General features: G+C 42.9%; 1 non-coding gene across 1 annotated transcript; it reads right to left on the bottom strand.

Moving 5' to 3' along the window:
* Positions 1-16,025: 16,025 nt before the first annotated feature.
* Positions 16,026-16,131, bottom strand: LOC112545104 (U6 spliceosomal RNA). The gene has a single exon (XR_003088526.1). It is a non-coding gene; the product is annotated as a U6 spliceosomal RNA (small nuclear RNA).
* Positions 16,132-16,521: the final 390 nt, after the last annotated feature.

The raw sequence follows: 16,521 nt of genomic DNA, 5'->3' as shown, positions 1-16,521 counted from the left end.
GATGCCCTCAGCTGTGCCCAGACACGGCCCGGTCTGTCACACCCAGCATACCTAGTGCTGGCTACACAGGGAAGAAACATCACCAGCTACACAGGTAACTTGCCTCATGCCTGCTCAGTTTCCTCACTGAAAATGGGATTGACATCAGGTTTTGTCATGGCCAAAACTATGACAATTCAAGTAATATATGTAGCAAATATTAAGGGATACAGGCAAAGACAAAAGTGTGCACTGCATTGGTTGATTGTATACCATGTGCTCTGCACACTCTCTCAACTTCGTTGACCTGTGTGCTGCTGATCATTGTGTCAAAACACTTCCTTTTTTTGGGATTTGTCCAAAAATTGTATAATTTTTTCTTTACATCAAGCTGTCGTTGGATAATTCTTAGAAATTCACTACCCAAAGGGATTCCCCAGTGCCCAAATCACTCTCAGGGACACGGTGGAATGCCAATGCTGGAGCCATGAACGCATTTGGTCTGGGATTTCACAATATCCTTGAAGCACTAGGGAACATCAAGGATGATTAATGTCAAAAATCAACAATATGCAAAGCTCCTGAGTGATACAATGTGCATTTTGGAAACTGGTATTTTGTGTGAGGTCTGGAATGATTTACTTCAGCCATTCAGCAAGTGCGGTCTAATGAGGAGTCTTGGAACTATTCTGCAACAAATGCAGGATAGTTATGGTGAGTATGAAATTCAGGGTACTGCAGGGACTGCTGACCATGAGTATAGCTCAGTCAAATGCGGTAAAAGGCAGAAGACATGCGATGATACAAATGTCCACTCATTCAGGGTATGTCTACACTGCAAAGTTAGTTCGAACTAATGGACGTTAGTTCGAACTAACTTTCATAGGCGCTACACTAGCGCTCCGTTAGTTCGAATTTAATTCGAACTAACGGAGCGCTTAGTTCGAACTAGGAAAACCTCATTTTACGAGGATTAAGCCTAGTTTGAACTAGCTAGTTCGAATTAAGGGGTGTGTAGGCCCTTAATTCGAACTAGTGGGAGGCTAGCCCTGCCCAGCTTTCCCTGGTGGCCACTCTGGCCAACACCAGGGAAACTCTTCTGCCCCCCTCCCGGCCCCGGACCCCTTAAAGGGGCATGGGCTGGCTACAGTGCCCGTGCCAGGTGCAAGCCTGCCAGCACCCAGCCAGCAGACCCTGCACCTGGCACGGATCGAGCCACCCACCCGATGTCCCCCAGCCCTCCCCCTCTTCCCAGGACCAGGCTGGCGGCTCCTGGGAGCTTGCCCCGGACCGCAAGAGGCGGGCACCCGCCGGGGCTAGTGCGGACATCGTGGACCTCGTCCACGATCTCCGCACTAGGCACAGGAAAGTGGCCGTCTAGGGCAGGAGAGCTGCCAGCCTGGCCACCCAGGAGCAGGTTTGCATGAAAATCAAGGTGGTCCACTGAGACCCCCGACCCTGAGCCCTGAGCTTACAATGGCCGTCCTGGGTCAGACCAAAGGTCCATCTAGCCCAGTAGCCTGTCTGCCGACAGCGGCCAACCCTAGGGACCCTGGAGGGGATGGACCGAAGACAGTGACCAAGCCATTTGTCTCGTGCCACCCCTCTCCAGCCTTCCACAAACCTTGGCCAGGGACACCACTCCTACTCCCTGGCTAATACCACTCCATGGACCCAACCTCCATGACTTGGTCTCACTTCCCTTTAAACTCTGTTCTAGCTCTAGCCTTCACAGCCTCCTGCAGCAAGCAGTTCCACAGGTTGACTCTTTGCTTTGTGAAGAACAACTTTCTGTTACTAGTTTGAAGCCTGCTACCCATTCCTTTCCTTTGGTGTCCTCTAGTCCTTCTTTATGGCAACTAATGAAGAACTTTTCTGTATGCACCCTCTCCACCCAACTCCTGTTTTAGAGACCTCTATCCTGTCCCCCCTCCATCTCCTCTTTTCTAAGCTGAAAAGTCCCAGTCTCTTTAGCCTCTCTTCATATGGGACCTGTTCCCAACCCCTGATCATTTTAGTTGCCCTCCCCTCTCCCAGCCTCTCTCTTCCCCTCTCCCACCTCCTTTTCCCAGTCTCCCCCAGTTTTGTTCAATAAAGACAGATTCCATTTTTGAACACAATTGTCCTTTATTTTGTACATCAAGAAGAGGGGCTAGGAAAGGGTAAGTGGAAGGAGGTGAGGGAGGAATGGGGTACGCGCCCCTGATGGGAAGGACTGGTCTGGCTCTGTGGGCTTCTGGGGGTGGAAGCTCTCCTGCAGCCCCCCAATTGCCCCCTCTCCCCAGATGGCAGCCTGTGGCAAGTGCAGCCAGTCTGATGGCCGAATGTTGTGATGTGCCCAGTGTGGGTACTCCGGGCAATCCAAGCCAGGACTGCTTTGCAAGCGGGGCACCCCTGAGAACTGTCTGTCTGGGGTGGGGGTCGGGACCCTTTAAGCACAGCCCTCGGCTAGCCTGAGACAGCATCTCCACGCTCTAAGTCCTCCTCTGATGCCCTGCCAGCACTGCTTCCAGCCATCCTTAAGCCTGGTTCAGGGTCCACTTAATGTGGACATGCTATTTCGAATTAGCAAAACTCTAATTCGAACTAGTTTTTTAGTCTGGATCCATTAGTTCGAATTAGCTTAGTTAGTTCGAATTAACGTTGTAGTGTAGACGTACCCTCAGTAACAAAGAGGCCTTCAGAGTTAACACCTCCAAATCATCCACAAACTGAAAAGTTTATCTGAATATCGGAAATATTAACAAAACCTTTAGGCTGTGTCTAGACTGGCTAGTTTTTCCAGAAAATCAGCCGCTTTTCCAGAAAAACTTGCCAGCTGTCTACACTGGCCGCTTGAATTTCCGCAAAAGCACTGACTTCCTACTGTAAGAAATCAGTGCTTCTTGCGGAAATACTATTCTGCTCCTGTTCAGGCAAAAGTTCCTTTTATGCAAAGCTTTTGCGCAAAAGGGCCAGTGTAGACAGCTCAGATTTGTTTTCCACAAAAAAGCCCCGATCGCGAAAATGGCGAGCGGGGCTTTTTTGCGGAAAAGTGCGTCTGGATTGGCATGGACGCTTTTCTGCAAAAAGTGCTTTTGTGGAAAAGCATCCATGCCAATCTAGATGCTTTGTTCCAAAAATGCTTTTAACGGAAAACTTTTCCGTTAAAAGCATTTCCGGAAAATCATGCCAATCTAGATGCAGCCTTACTGTACTGACAAAATTTTCATTTAACATGTCAAGTTCCAAAGTCAGTGAAGGAGTCAAATGTCTGTGTCAGGAGTACCCAGGAAATCGCCCAACAAATTTTGCTAAACAATTTCTTCGATTTCTTGACTTGACAAAAGAGATGACGAAAGCGTACCTATTTGAATGTACCAAGTTATCACTGAATCCAATGTGACAGAATGTTTCCCAAAGGTTGAAACTGCATCCTGGCTATATTTGTCACTAACAATTGCTAACAGTAGTGGAGAACATTCCTTCTCTCCTCTAACAAGAGTCAGAAATGTCCTCCAATCCACCATGACTCAAGAACTCCTCAGTGCTTTGTTCCTCTTGCACACAGAATAAAATTATCAGGTCTTTGAATTATGAGGACATAATTCATCACTTCGCAACAGCTAACATTAGGAATACAAAATGGTTTGTGTGAGGAATTGAGAAGAATAAATGTGCCAATTTTACCTATATATGATGACTTCATAATTTTTTTGCAATTCTTAGGGCATACTTAGGCCCTTCCCTCCCATTAGCCTGAGGCCCCTCATAACCTAAATCCAGCCCTGGAGAGTGGTATACAAATATGTGTGTGTGTGTGTGTGTGTGTGTGTGTGAGAGAGAGAGAGAGACCCCTCAATTTGATGTTAATTTAAATATGTGTACTTTATAGGTCTGAGGGTTTGTCTACACTAGCCCCCTAGTTTGAACTAGGAAGGCTAATGAGGGCAACTGAAATTGCAAATTAAGTGCGGGATTTAAATATCCCGCGCTTCATTAGCATGTTCCCGGGCGGTCGCCATTTTGGAAATTGACTAGCCCAGAATAACTGCCCGCGTCTACACGCGGCAGTGAAATGGGAGTTTGAAGTACAGCCCTTAATTCGAATTAGCTGTTAAACCTCATTTCAGGTTTAACAGGTTTAATGCTTCATTTACAATTTTGGTCGTCCTCATTAGCCTCCCTAGTTTGAACTAGGAGGCTAGTGTAGACATACCTTGATTGATTGCCACTGAACTTGTCTGAATATGAGTAATTTTACCAAGTGTCCCATATTCAACATAGGGAAAAATGGACACCCTATGTAAAGAGAGATTAAATTATTTCCCAAGATCCGACAGCTAGTCAGAGTTTGAGGCAAGACTATGAACTCAACGTACTTTACCAAGATTCCTCAATCCACTCCCTCATTTAACTGTTTATATGCCCATCTAGCTGTCTGAACTAGCCATCTGTTTATGATATCCCACTGATCTCTCTCTTCATCCACATGAAAAAGGCTGCATAGTTTTGTGTGTGTGTGTGTGTCTACATGCCTGAACATATGGGCACATAGAAAACTGACTCACGAAAAAGCTCGGCAGATTTAACAGAGAAAAGATAAGAGTGACTACAATGATACAATCACAATGGTGACAGTTGGCTTTGTGCTGCACCTGTGTATATGATACTTGGAATTTACAATGTGGTTCAGATTTTAAAATCCTTTTTCTTTTAGTGCCTAAACTTTAGGCGGTACAAGAATGGCAGGGTCTGTTCCATTCCAAGAGGGGGTCCCTTCTTCCTTTCTGATACACAAAATTTGTATGTGACTGCAGGGGAGAACTCTGACTTAACATCTGGGCGCACCTTTTGTGCAGGCTACTGATGACTTTGGCTGGTACATTTAGGGACATCACAGAGGCAGAGAATAATATAGTGCCTAATCAGTTAATTTTCATTAGGCTGGGTAAAGTCTTGACTTGGCTTCCTCAAGACATTCAGCATCACGGGATTGTTATCTAGACACAGATTAATTAATTGATTGATAGATGGGTTAACTGACTTTGGACAGTGCAGTAATAGCATCTTCACTCACTGGCCTAAGGAAAAGCCAAGCACTGGGGATGGATCAAAATGACATACCCATGCAGGCCATGAGTGCATATTAACGGGGGCATAAGTGCTTGCTGCAAGCTCACCTTTGGAGTAGTGGGAAGACTTCGTTTGTAGAGCAAATTATATATATAGCAAATTTTATATATAGTCTTCTGTAGCAATGTTTTGATGCCTGGGAAAGTCCTGATGCTGCTAAATACTTAACCTGATTATCTTGTAGGATGGTAAATAAAGCTCCACTCTTCAGTAAGCAGTCTGTCTGGTCTGCTGGTAACGGGAGAAGGAAAGGTGAGATAGGCTGTTGATGTTAATGAAGTGTTTGTGGGTTTTTTACTGTATTATACTGACACAAATGAAACGTCTCCCCCTTCCCAGCCATTACACTGTCTAATAACTAATCCCATCTGTGCCTTTTATTATATTCTGCAGTCTGGCTGTAAGGACAAACTCATGAGTCCTAAATAAAGGCAAAGAAAAAAAATCCACGTAATGTTGACCTTTAATGTGACAGCTAATTCTTATGTCTGTGATAGCCCTATTTTTTAACATTTACTATCTTAACCCACTAGCTGTAAAACTCTCCATATACTGCACAGTGTTAAATCATATGCTGCCATATGTTTTGTTATAATGGAAAGCACAGTAAAGGGCACGTACTGTAGTAGAGCACTGAAACTACTCTGGAGAGAAAAGAGAAGAGAGGCTGTGAGACAGGACCCTGTACAACAGGAGATTGATATTCACTCTCATTGTAATATTCCATATTTATCCTTCCAAAAGCAACAGCCCCTTAGAACTTTTTTAGTGTTGCTCATTTGTTCTTTTCCTGGTTTGGTTAAGTATTCAGAGCAGGTAGTCCTAAGCAAAGACCAAAGATTGCGTCATTTGAACTTTAACTCCTACTTCATAGGCCGGTGCCTCAGTCAGTCTGTGAGGAAAAGCAATTATTGCACTTGTGCTAGCACTAGAAACAGTATTATAAAGACGGGTCAATGACACACCATTTCACTGGAGAAAAGATTTGTGGTTACAAAAAAATCAATTTTGTTAAAAGCACTATAATTTCACCTTCCTGACTGAAAAACCTTTCAAAAGCAAAAAGGAGCACTGGCAAGACATTAGCTGCTTGAAACTCTACCGCTAAGTAGTGTAGGGCTCTGGTTATAACAAATGATTAAGCACTTTTTTGGGGTACTAAATAGTCCCCTTTCTCCCTCAAACCCATTAATTTCTTAAGCAAGATATAAATAGTGCTCACATCCAAACAAATGAGAAAAGAAAAGTGATCTGTGCTTGACCAACATCAATTTAAACTGATCCTGGATACCGTTTGTAGCGTCTGTTGTAACAGCGGCGGCCTTGTGGCTGCCTTTGAAATGGGTAAATTGCTTCAGTGAGTGACAAGTTAGTTCTCTGGCTGTGAGACTGGATGCTGTTCTTTCAATCAGAAAGCGAGCTAGATGGAAATAACTGATTTTATGCTTCACTGAGTTGGGTCCTGCCTGAATACAAGAGCACATTATCTTTCTGCTTGCCATGGATAAGAAGCTCCCTATGTGACTGAGCAATAAAGTGCTTGGCTAGAGCTAGTGCCTGCTATGTAGTGGGAGGAAGGGGTTATCTGGGAGAAACGTCCTTTCAGCACTACAATGGGATGTGGGGACAACAGTTGGCACAAAAAATATTTTAAGTGTCCTAACCAGTGCCCCTTCGTCCCCTTCAATTTCAACAGGTGTAAGAAGGTTTCTCTGGACTGACTGACTGGTTTAACACAGTGCAAAAGGAAACAAACATCAGATAGCACCCCGTCTAGCCTTTATTTCTCATTCTCCATGAGGTGCTCAGACTGAGGATGGAAACATCGAATTGCTCAATTGCTGAGTAGGAGCTCCTCTGCCTCTACCCTACCCATTCAGTGTGGAGACGTATCTTGTGCCAGCCTCATTATAATTCCCCATCATGCGCAGTGGTCAGCTTCTGAACTGAGGCAAGAAGGCTTTACCGCCATCTGAGAAACATTCCCAGCGAATGGAAAAGCTGCTAGGGTGATTCTTATACAAATCTACCGTCTGTGGGAAACGAGAAGTTTAAGCCAATAAATGCAGTATCAGACAGTGCTTGACCTCTGAAACTGTATGTCAGCTTGGGTGGGAAAACAAACATTCTATTCACTATTAACATGCATCCGTTCTATGGGGAAGAAGAGAGACAACAGATTATTGTAGTGTGGAAGAACCCAGTGCCTTCAAAATCTTATACTAATCCCATTTCTCACTCAGGAAAAAAAAATCAATGTTGTTCCCCTGGACAGCTTAACTTCTACGTCCATAGTGATCACAGACAGAATGAATGATAAATAACTGGCTATAAAATACACTAGTAAAATTGAAAGGGATCTGCATTCTTCCCCAACACATTCCCCTATTCTAGAACCTATTAACAATCTTGAGGGTGAAAAAGGTGACCAAATACTTAGTTTTCTTTTGAATGGAACAAACTAGAACCATGCAAAAAAAAAATCAAAAAATCTAAGAATTGCACTAATTTAAGAGACATGACTCATATAAAGGGAGAATTCTCCTGTATGAAGGAAAAAATATTTACAATATACTGGAAAAGTACATCTATTCATCTAGTTTGACATTCCATTACATCTTAATAGGAATTTTAATACTCATTTTGAAAATTAAATTAAAAAATGTGAACAGTGCAATATTTCAAGCTGAGTATTACATTTTTTCACCCTCAAAGTTGTTGATTAGGCTCTGGAATATGGGAATCAGTTGGGGGAGAATGCAGGTCACAATTCAACTGTAAAATTGTATCATTCCATTCTTAAAATATAAAGTCTATTGAAGCACATTTAGGTGCTCAATAAGTTTTGCTCTTTTTAAACTACATCATAACATTGCACCTATGTCATTTAGGAAAGTGATTCCAAAGGTATCGTTAAACTATAATTCCCAAGTTAAAATGTTTTAGTATTCCTTATAACTAAAACATAATCTAAATAAAGTCATCTTAAAAGCCAGTCAATTTGTCATTATTTTAATATTGCACATAAAGTATTCCATATTTCTGAAATGGAACAATATAATTTTCCCATGTAAGTTGCTGTTTATGTGTACAGTGGGCATTTAAGTGAATGAGCTTAAATGCCAGTTTACCTTGTGACAAAGCTCCTATTCCAGCATGGTGGGTCCGGTGCTTTCACACAGATTGCTTGCCTTAGAGGCTCACAATAGCCTTCAATTTAGGTACCACACCTAGGGCATCAGCTTGCTGTTTGTTGAGCTACTTTCATCACTGGATATGTGTTGGGGAGTCTGCCCCACACTGGCCCTTTAAGAGTAAAAACCCAGCCCTGGGAAAGGGCTGGAGCTGTGTAGTCAGCTGCTATGGCCAGTATGGGCCAGTTAGGGTCCACCCAAGGGCAGTATAAATAAAGGCTCCTGGAGGGGTGGAGACAGACACACTCTTGCTCTGGCTGGGGAGAAAGAGGGACCTGGTGTTCAGGAAAGCCAAATGCTTCTGGAGACAAAGCCTGGGAATACTAGGGCTGTAGTTAGAGCAGGGCTGGGGAAAGGCAGGCAGGGCTGGGGAAGCTCTGGCCAGGCAAACTCCCAGGCTGCAGGGCCTGAGGCAAGGCCTGAGGAACTAGGGCTGCAGAGAGGCATCCAGGGTAGGCAAAGGCAGCAGGTCCACACTCCCTTGCCAGTGATGAGTGGCCATAACAGACTGCAGTTTGCCCCTGAGGCAGGGGCTAGATGAAGACCTGCAGTGGGTCACTGAGGCAAGGAGGCATAGGAGTTTGGGGTTTCCCAGAAGGGGAGGACCCCAGAGTGCGGGGGAGGGACTGTGGCAGGGCAGTATCCAGAGGGAGGACGCTACAGTGTGGGAGGGATGTGGGTCCTAGCACAGAGGTGGAGAAGAATAGGTAACAGCAGATGTGACACCAGCCAGAAGGGGGAACTCCAGTACCAAAGAGCTAATTCCCAGAGTGACCAGTAGGAGGCACCCTGGTGCTGAGTCACACAGTGTTACAGGCCAGCATAAGATATGGAGGGAAACCAAACTCCAGTCTTGGTGGATCCCCAAATGATACAGGGCTAGGTAACTCCCCCCATCTTTTCCCCAGCCAATCTTTTCCCTAAGTGGAAGTGGGTGTTGGGGGGGAAACCCAGGCTCACCCTCTACTCTGGGTTCCAGACCAAGGCCCTGTAATAGCTGCAGACTATAAAAGGTCTCCAATAACAGCTGCGAGACAGCTACAGAATCCCTGGGCTACTTTCCCACAAATTCCCCAGCACCTTCCTTATCTCCGGTTCTTCCTACAGGAATCTGCAGGGACTTGCTCCTCCTAGACTCTCTGTAGAGCTCCCCCTGTCCTCTCAACTCCTCACATGCTAACTGCAGAGAAGCTCTTTTTATAATCTGTCAGTCACAACTGTTTCTTTAATTGGCCCCAGGTGTTCTAACTAGCTTTGGCTCACTTAACTGTGCAAGTCCACTTAATTAGCTCCAGGTGCTTATTTGCCTGATTACTTCTGGCAAGTTCTCACTGGTTCTGGACTAGTCCCTGCCTGTTTACCCTGGGAATAGAGATTTTTCTCAGTTTGAGGCTAATATACCTCCCTTCCATTACTCTTTTGTATCCTTCTGACCCTACCCTTTCACATTGTATCCACTGGAGAAAACTATATTAAAAGTGGCATCTCAATTAATATTTCCTCACATTTCATACTTGCAACCAGTTCAGTTTGTACTGTTTTCATACAGTAAGTGGAATAATCAGGACATCATAAAGTAATATAGGCTGGTATAAAATCTTCTTGCTTTGTTCATCCAGTTAATGATACATTCACATATGCACTGCCCCTGCATTGAACTGGTTGCATAAGTCCAGTCCAATCAACATCCACAGAGCTGGCTGAAACTGACAATCTCCAGTTCAAGGAACATTCAAAATGTTTTTGAAATTGGTTTCAGTCCAGCTGTGGCTCTTTGTCCCTATCTACCCCTTCCATAGCGTTGCTCTTATCCCCTTTTCATTCACAGCAGGAAGCTTCTCCCTCCAGGCTGCATGGTCCCAAAAGCATGGGTTACAGTGCACAGGAGAGAGAAGTTTCCTACTCACAGCTTAGATCCTAACCCAGCCCTGTGCACAGCCGCCGGACTGGCAATTGCAGTAAAAGTCCTGCTCATGGACTTCACTTAGGCTATGTCTAGACTACACTGAAGTTTCTAAAGAGGATATACAAATTACATGGGAATTTGCATATCTTCTTCCAATCTCAATTTCAAAAGCAGAGCTTTCGAAAGTGGAAGTAGTCAGTTTTTTTGGCAACTCCTCCCCCTTTTTCAAAAAGCCGCATAAATCTGATTTTTTGAAGAAGAGTGGCTTTTCGAAAAGGGAGGGTTGCCAAAGAAACTGCGTCCTGACTACTTTCACTTTCAAAAACTCCGCTTTTGAAAGTGAAATTGGAAGAAGCTATACAAATTACCGCAGAATTTGCATATCCTCTTTCAAAACTTCGGTGGAATCTAGATGAGCCCTTAGTGTGGACAAAACCTTTGGCAAATTTAGGGTATGTCTATACTACAGCATTATTTCAAAATATCTTATTTCAAAATAACATGTCTACACAAAAAATGCATTTCGAAATAGCTTTTTGCTATTTCGAAATAGCGTGTCCACACTGATTGGATGCTGAATTGCATTTAAGGCCAGCGGGAACTGGTGCTGGCAGGGCATCAGGTCAGAAGTTACCTTGTGGCCAGGGTGGCAAGCAGGCCACCCTGGGAAGGACAGGAGGCCCCATATTTCGAAATAAGCATCTACTCAGCTCTTGTTTTGAAATACCAATTTCGAAATTGGTGCTATTCCTTGTGGAATGAGGTTTACCAATTTCGAAATAAGCCCTCCGCTATTTTGAATTAATTTTGAAATCGCAGTTGGCTTGTGTAGACGCTAGGAAAGTTATTTCGAAATAACTTTGCTATGTAGACATACCCTTAGTGGTTAAAATCTAAGAAATCTGCAACGCACTTGTGCAAACTGCAGTTTTTCAAAGGCTTCATTCTAATTTGGCTAGATTTGGACAGGTTTTCACCGGGATGGCAAAAATCCCATCCCTGACCAAAAAACACCTCTCTGTTTTGTGAGCAGTGGCTTTCCAGAGCTGGGTCTTTCGATAGCCTGATTGTACTGCTGGCTGAGACGAGATTTTATTATCTATATGAGTTTTACACGACTTCCCTGTAATATGACAGAATGACTGTCCTCTCTAGAACTGGCTAAGTCAAATTTCCATTAATACTTTTACATGAGTCTCCTACAAAACAGGCTCTTTACCAAGCTTTCAAGCCTGCAAAATGTCAACCTTTCCTCCACTCACTAATCTATTTATATTATCACACAAAACCATAAAACCAGTACATCTAGCATGCAAGCATAGCAATAAACAGAACATAGCTCTACATTGAATTACCTGCATCCTCAAGGCTGCTCACTTACCTATATTTCTTGCTCTGTTACTGACTCAAGCAAAACTAGATGCTTAAAATAAAACTGTGCAGAACAATGCTACACAGAATCAGTTGCTTTAGTTTATATCCACTAGTAAAAAGAAACTCATAGCACAATTACAAGGACTCAGATCCTGCAAAGTATCAAGACTGCAACCTTCAAAAAGAGGGATCACAGAATTTCTTGAAAGGAAATCAAACCAAGCACCTAATTTTCAGCTGGTGTCAATCCAATTTTGTATATACCCATTTGCACAGGCAAATGCTGGTCATCCCCCACTTTGTCACTGGATCTGAGTGTAAATGCTAACTTGCATGCTCAAATGAGGTAACTTGGTGAGCAAATAGATGCATCTGGAATTTAGCACATAAATAATTAGAGATGGCTTTCTGAAAATGTACTGCCTATTGACTGGTCTTTCCAATTTATAGAGGAAACTATTTGTTCTTGGGCTGTAAGTCTGAAGCTTTAAAAGACAGTGAGTTAGGTGTTTTCACACACATACCTCATAATTAGATTTAGCTCCACTCAATATATATGCTGTTTTTGAATAAATTCAGCTTTAGGTTCTCTATTATACCTTCAACATAATCATTTGCAATCAAAACTTTCTGGTGTGAATGAGCTCTTTAAAATAAAAGTGGATAGGTTAGATGTATGTGGGAGGAAATAGTGTGAATCCTCCTTTTAAATGATTGCATTAAATCATAGGATTTGCTTCTTCAATTGCCATTTTTTAAGGAAAGATATGCTGCTTGCCTCCAATATTTCAGGTTTATACCAGATTTACTTTGCATCCTTTTGATACATAAAAATAACTAGAAAAAATGCATTATTTTATTCAGTCTGAAAATGAGTCATTTAAATGGAAAGACAAAGGCAAACACACATAAGTGTCTATTTTGCATAGTCAAACAGAGAAAGTGTCAGATATGTATTTCCTTCCTTATGCTGCAGATGATGCAAACATTCATTTCTCAGATCAATATTCACATGGCTGAAAGAAAAGCAATATTGTCGCCAGTACTTCTAAGGTTTTATTCATGTCTTGTTTTACAAATGAATTACTTATTTATCTCACTTCAAGCACTTTCTAGTTAAACTTTTCCTTCAGGGGAAACTTTAATGAACCTACTATATCAAAACTACTGAAGCTCCACTTCATACTTCCACAACAAACAACCAAGCATGATGAGACACTGATATTAAAATCTTATTCCCATCTCAGTTCATCCTGTCCTGTCATAAAAGGGAGCCCAGCAAAAATGTTAAGCACTTGCTCTATTCCCTGTCCCGTTAGAAAAGAGCTTCTGCACATATGTAAATCCCATCCAAGTCAGTGGGACTTTTGGATATCCATAAAGTGAAGCATGGGCTTAAACTTTATGGATGCTAAACTTAAAAAAATAGCAATTTACTTGATAGAATGCTACCGTTAAATCAAGGCTGGGTGAATTGCTACATTTCTTTCGCAACTTAATTTTTGCTTGAAGTCCTACCTTGTATACTTGGTCAATAAATATTGGTGAACAAAATTAAAGTGGAGGCCTTTGTGGATATCATCAGTGCAACCTTCACTTGCTCTCACTGAGCTAGCCCTAGATATCTAGGCTGCATCTAGACTGGCAAGTTTTTCTGCAAAAACAGGCGCTTTTGTGGAAAAACTTGCCTGCTGTCTACACTGGCCACTTGATTTTCTACAAAAGCACAGATGTTCTACTGTCCAAAATCAGTGCTTCTTGAGCAAATGCTTTGACATTCCCGTTCGGGCAAAAGCCCTTTTCCGGAAATGCTTTTGTGCAAAAGGTCAGTGTAGACAGCTGAAAACTGTTTTGCGCAAAAAAGCCCTGATGGCGAAAATGATGATCGGGGCTTTCTTGTGCAAATCGCATCTAGATTGGCATGGATGCTTTTCCGCAAAAAGAATCTAGATGCTCTTTTCCGCAAATGCTTTTAACGGAAAAACTTTTCCGTTAAAAGCATTTGTGGAAAATCATGCCAGTCTAGATGTAGCCCTAGTGTTTCTTGACAAAAACACAATTCAAACAGCCAGTGCTCTCACTCCCTATTCTCCCCGGGGACGTGTTACTAGCAGAACGCAGTAGGAGAGGTCTCATGTTGTTACTTAGGGCTCATTCTCTCCTTCAAAGGCCAGCTCAGCGTGAGGGCATGGAGAAATGTCATGAAGCCAGAATATCTTCCTGATTCTCAAGGCCACCCAAAGCCTTGATGCTCTAGAGCCTCTTCCAGGTAGCTCTAATTGACGCTAGTGATGTAGGAACCATTACATGAGCAAAAGATGTGTGAAGCATTGTTCTCCCTAGCCAGAGTCAAGGGGGCATGGCATTTTTAGCCACTGAAGCCAGCACAATTGCTCCAAGCATGGAGTTGACCTCCAGTAGGACAAATCTCTGCTGGTCCACTGTGGCCAGTTCCTGTCCCTTGAGCGGTACTTGTAGAAGAAAGAAAGAGCCTGAAGCATGGGCTTGGTTCTTTAACCAAAGTAAGGGTACGTCTACACTGCAACTCTTTTCCAAAATAACTAGCGCTATTCCGAAATAACTTAATCTGTGTCTACACAGCAGGCAGTTATTTTGAAATAGTGTCAAAATACTGTCAAGCTGGAGGACATCGTACCCTGACTCCTCTAACCCTCATTGTACAAGGAATAAGGGAAGTTGGAGGAAGAGTGCTCTATTTCGAACTAAGTGCTGTGTAGACGTTCCCAATTTTGACAGAAGCTATTTCAAAATAAGATACCGAACTGACATAGCTCAGTTTGCATAGCTTATTTTGAGTTAAACCCTGCAGTGTAGACACACCCTAAGCAAAAGTTATACTATGAGTAACAGATGGACCATGTCAAAAGCAGATGTTTGCCTGCACGTCAGTGTCTTGGCACCAGAACTGCTGGAGTGGAGAGAAGCACATAAAGTCTGTAAATACCGGCCACCAGGACAAGACAGGGACACCCACCTGAGTACATAATAAAATAATTTGAAACAACAGAGTGAAAGCAGAACAACGGGCAGTGAATGCTTTGGAGGAAAGGACAAGGAGAGGCACCAAATGTGTCATTAATGCATAAGAGGATACGTACGGTGGGTATCTTAGATTGTATATCTCTATCTATAAATATTGGGGTATCTCACTTAACTCTTTGGCTGGCCTAGGGGGGGATAGTGAATTCCATGCTATCGATTGAACTGTGCTCATTGTCCTGGGTACAAATACATAGGGGCTCGGAGGCCATGTGACACCTAGTAATGTACTTTGTTCGAAAATAAACTTAACTCAGGTGCCTTAGTATCTTATCTGAGTCTGGGTCTTTGGGAGCTCTCAAGAAGTCTATCATGCTGGCTACCTGCACAGAGCTGGCACAATATACTGAGGGAGCATATGAAAACACACAAAGCTGAATGTTCAACATCACGGACAGAGCAGGAGACCTATAAGGACACCACACCAGTGAATTCTGAATTTACTGTATTGCTGTCCTGAACTAACGCAGTACTATGAGACAGATTGGAATAAAGAATCCTCTGTCTTCATTACTTTTTCAAATGCTACATGAGAATAGTATATTATGAAGCTATATAAATGATGCTGGTCAAGACAAATGAAAAAGCCTATCCTATGAAGAAATCTCTTTTTAAAATCTTGACCTTTTATAATGCTTGTTCTTTTTGTTTAAAGTCATGCATTCATTAGCATGAACAGTTTGGTAATCTCTAATGGGAGGCATTCATCCCAGTGCAGAAGGCCAGCTCCAGAAACTACTTCATTTTAATTTAAACTCTCAAACGAGGATTTAAGATACACGTTAGGCCATGTACTGGCTCACTGCACTGGGATGAATTTCGTATTAGCCAAGGGAGTTAGTGAAATTCTCCGATATTTCTTCTCTTGGTATGAAAGCATTCCCCCTTTCAGACACCACAGTTCTCATGACATTTTCTGAAAACAACCCTGGGTAGATCATTCTACAACTTCCATATTTTATCAGGAGGTTGGGGTAGGGATGGGGGGCGGGGGGAGGGGGATGTTGGCTCAGTGCTCCTGAAAGTGACAGGATCTCAGAAGAAAGGGGAAGGGGTGGCTAGCCCTCAGCACCACCTGGAGGGTGCTGTGCAGGGCTCTGGTGACAATATAAAGTGTGCTGAGAGCTGGGAACCCTGGGTCATTTTGAATCACCAGACCCTGGGGCAGCTGTCCCCACCCCAACCCCTAGCCCTGGTCAGTGGGCCTGAACATACATATACATCCACACACAAAGAAGTGTCAAGCAACTTGTTGATAATCAATAAATAATACTTAGCTTCTCAGCTGACCAAGGTAGCTGTGTGATTTACTCTTGCTTCCACTTTGAGAGACCCTTTCTTTTGAGATGTGTAAAACTATAGCTGATCACTTAGCCTCAGAACTGCACTAAATTCAGAAGCTTGGGAAACATGTCACAGATTTGCTTGTTATCCTTGCACAGAGGTCATGCTAATCTTCTCTGTATCATTCCAGTTAAACCATGTGTGCTAAGTTTTGAGAACAAATCTCTCTGTGCTTTGGTTTGCTGGGTTTGCACCTCCTCAGTTCCAGGTCTGAAGAAATCTCAAAGAATTCAATGTGCAGTTCAGTCAAGGAAACTGCTAAGTTCCATGTGGATCAGTGCCAAAACCTACACAGAGCTACATGCTTTAACACGGTGCCAATACAAAACCATCATCCAACCACATGTTATTCATTTCACTCAATGCTAAAAAGGCTTGTCAAGTTACAGTAAAACCAACGGACAAATCTGGTCTGAATTAGTGATAAAATATAAGATCAACTGAGTTTAACAAAGATTTGAATTTTGCGAAGAAAGTTTTACTTGGGTCTAATATTCACATCTGCAAGAACCTCATTACATTTGGAGAGTCACTGTAAAGGCACAACCC

This window comes from Pelodiscus sinensis, chromosome 4, assembly GCF_049634645.1.
Source record: "Pelodiscus sinensis isolate JC-2024 chromosome 4, ASM4963464v1, whole genome shotgun sequence".
NCBI classification, from domain to species: Eukaryota; Metazoa; Chordata; order Testudines; family Trionychidae; genus Pelodiscus; species Pelodiscus sinensis.
This window is presented reverse-complemented; position numbering and strand designations above follow the sequence as displayed.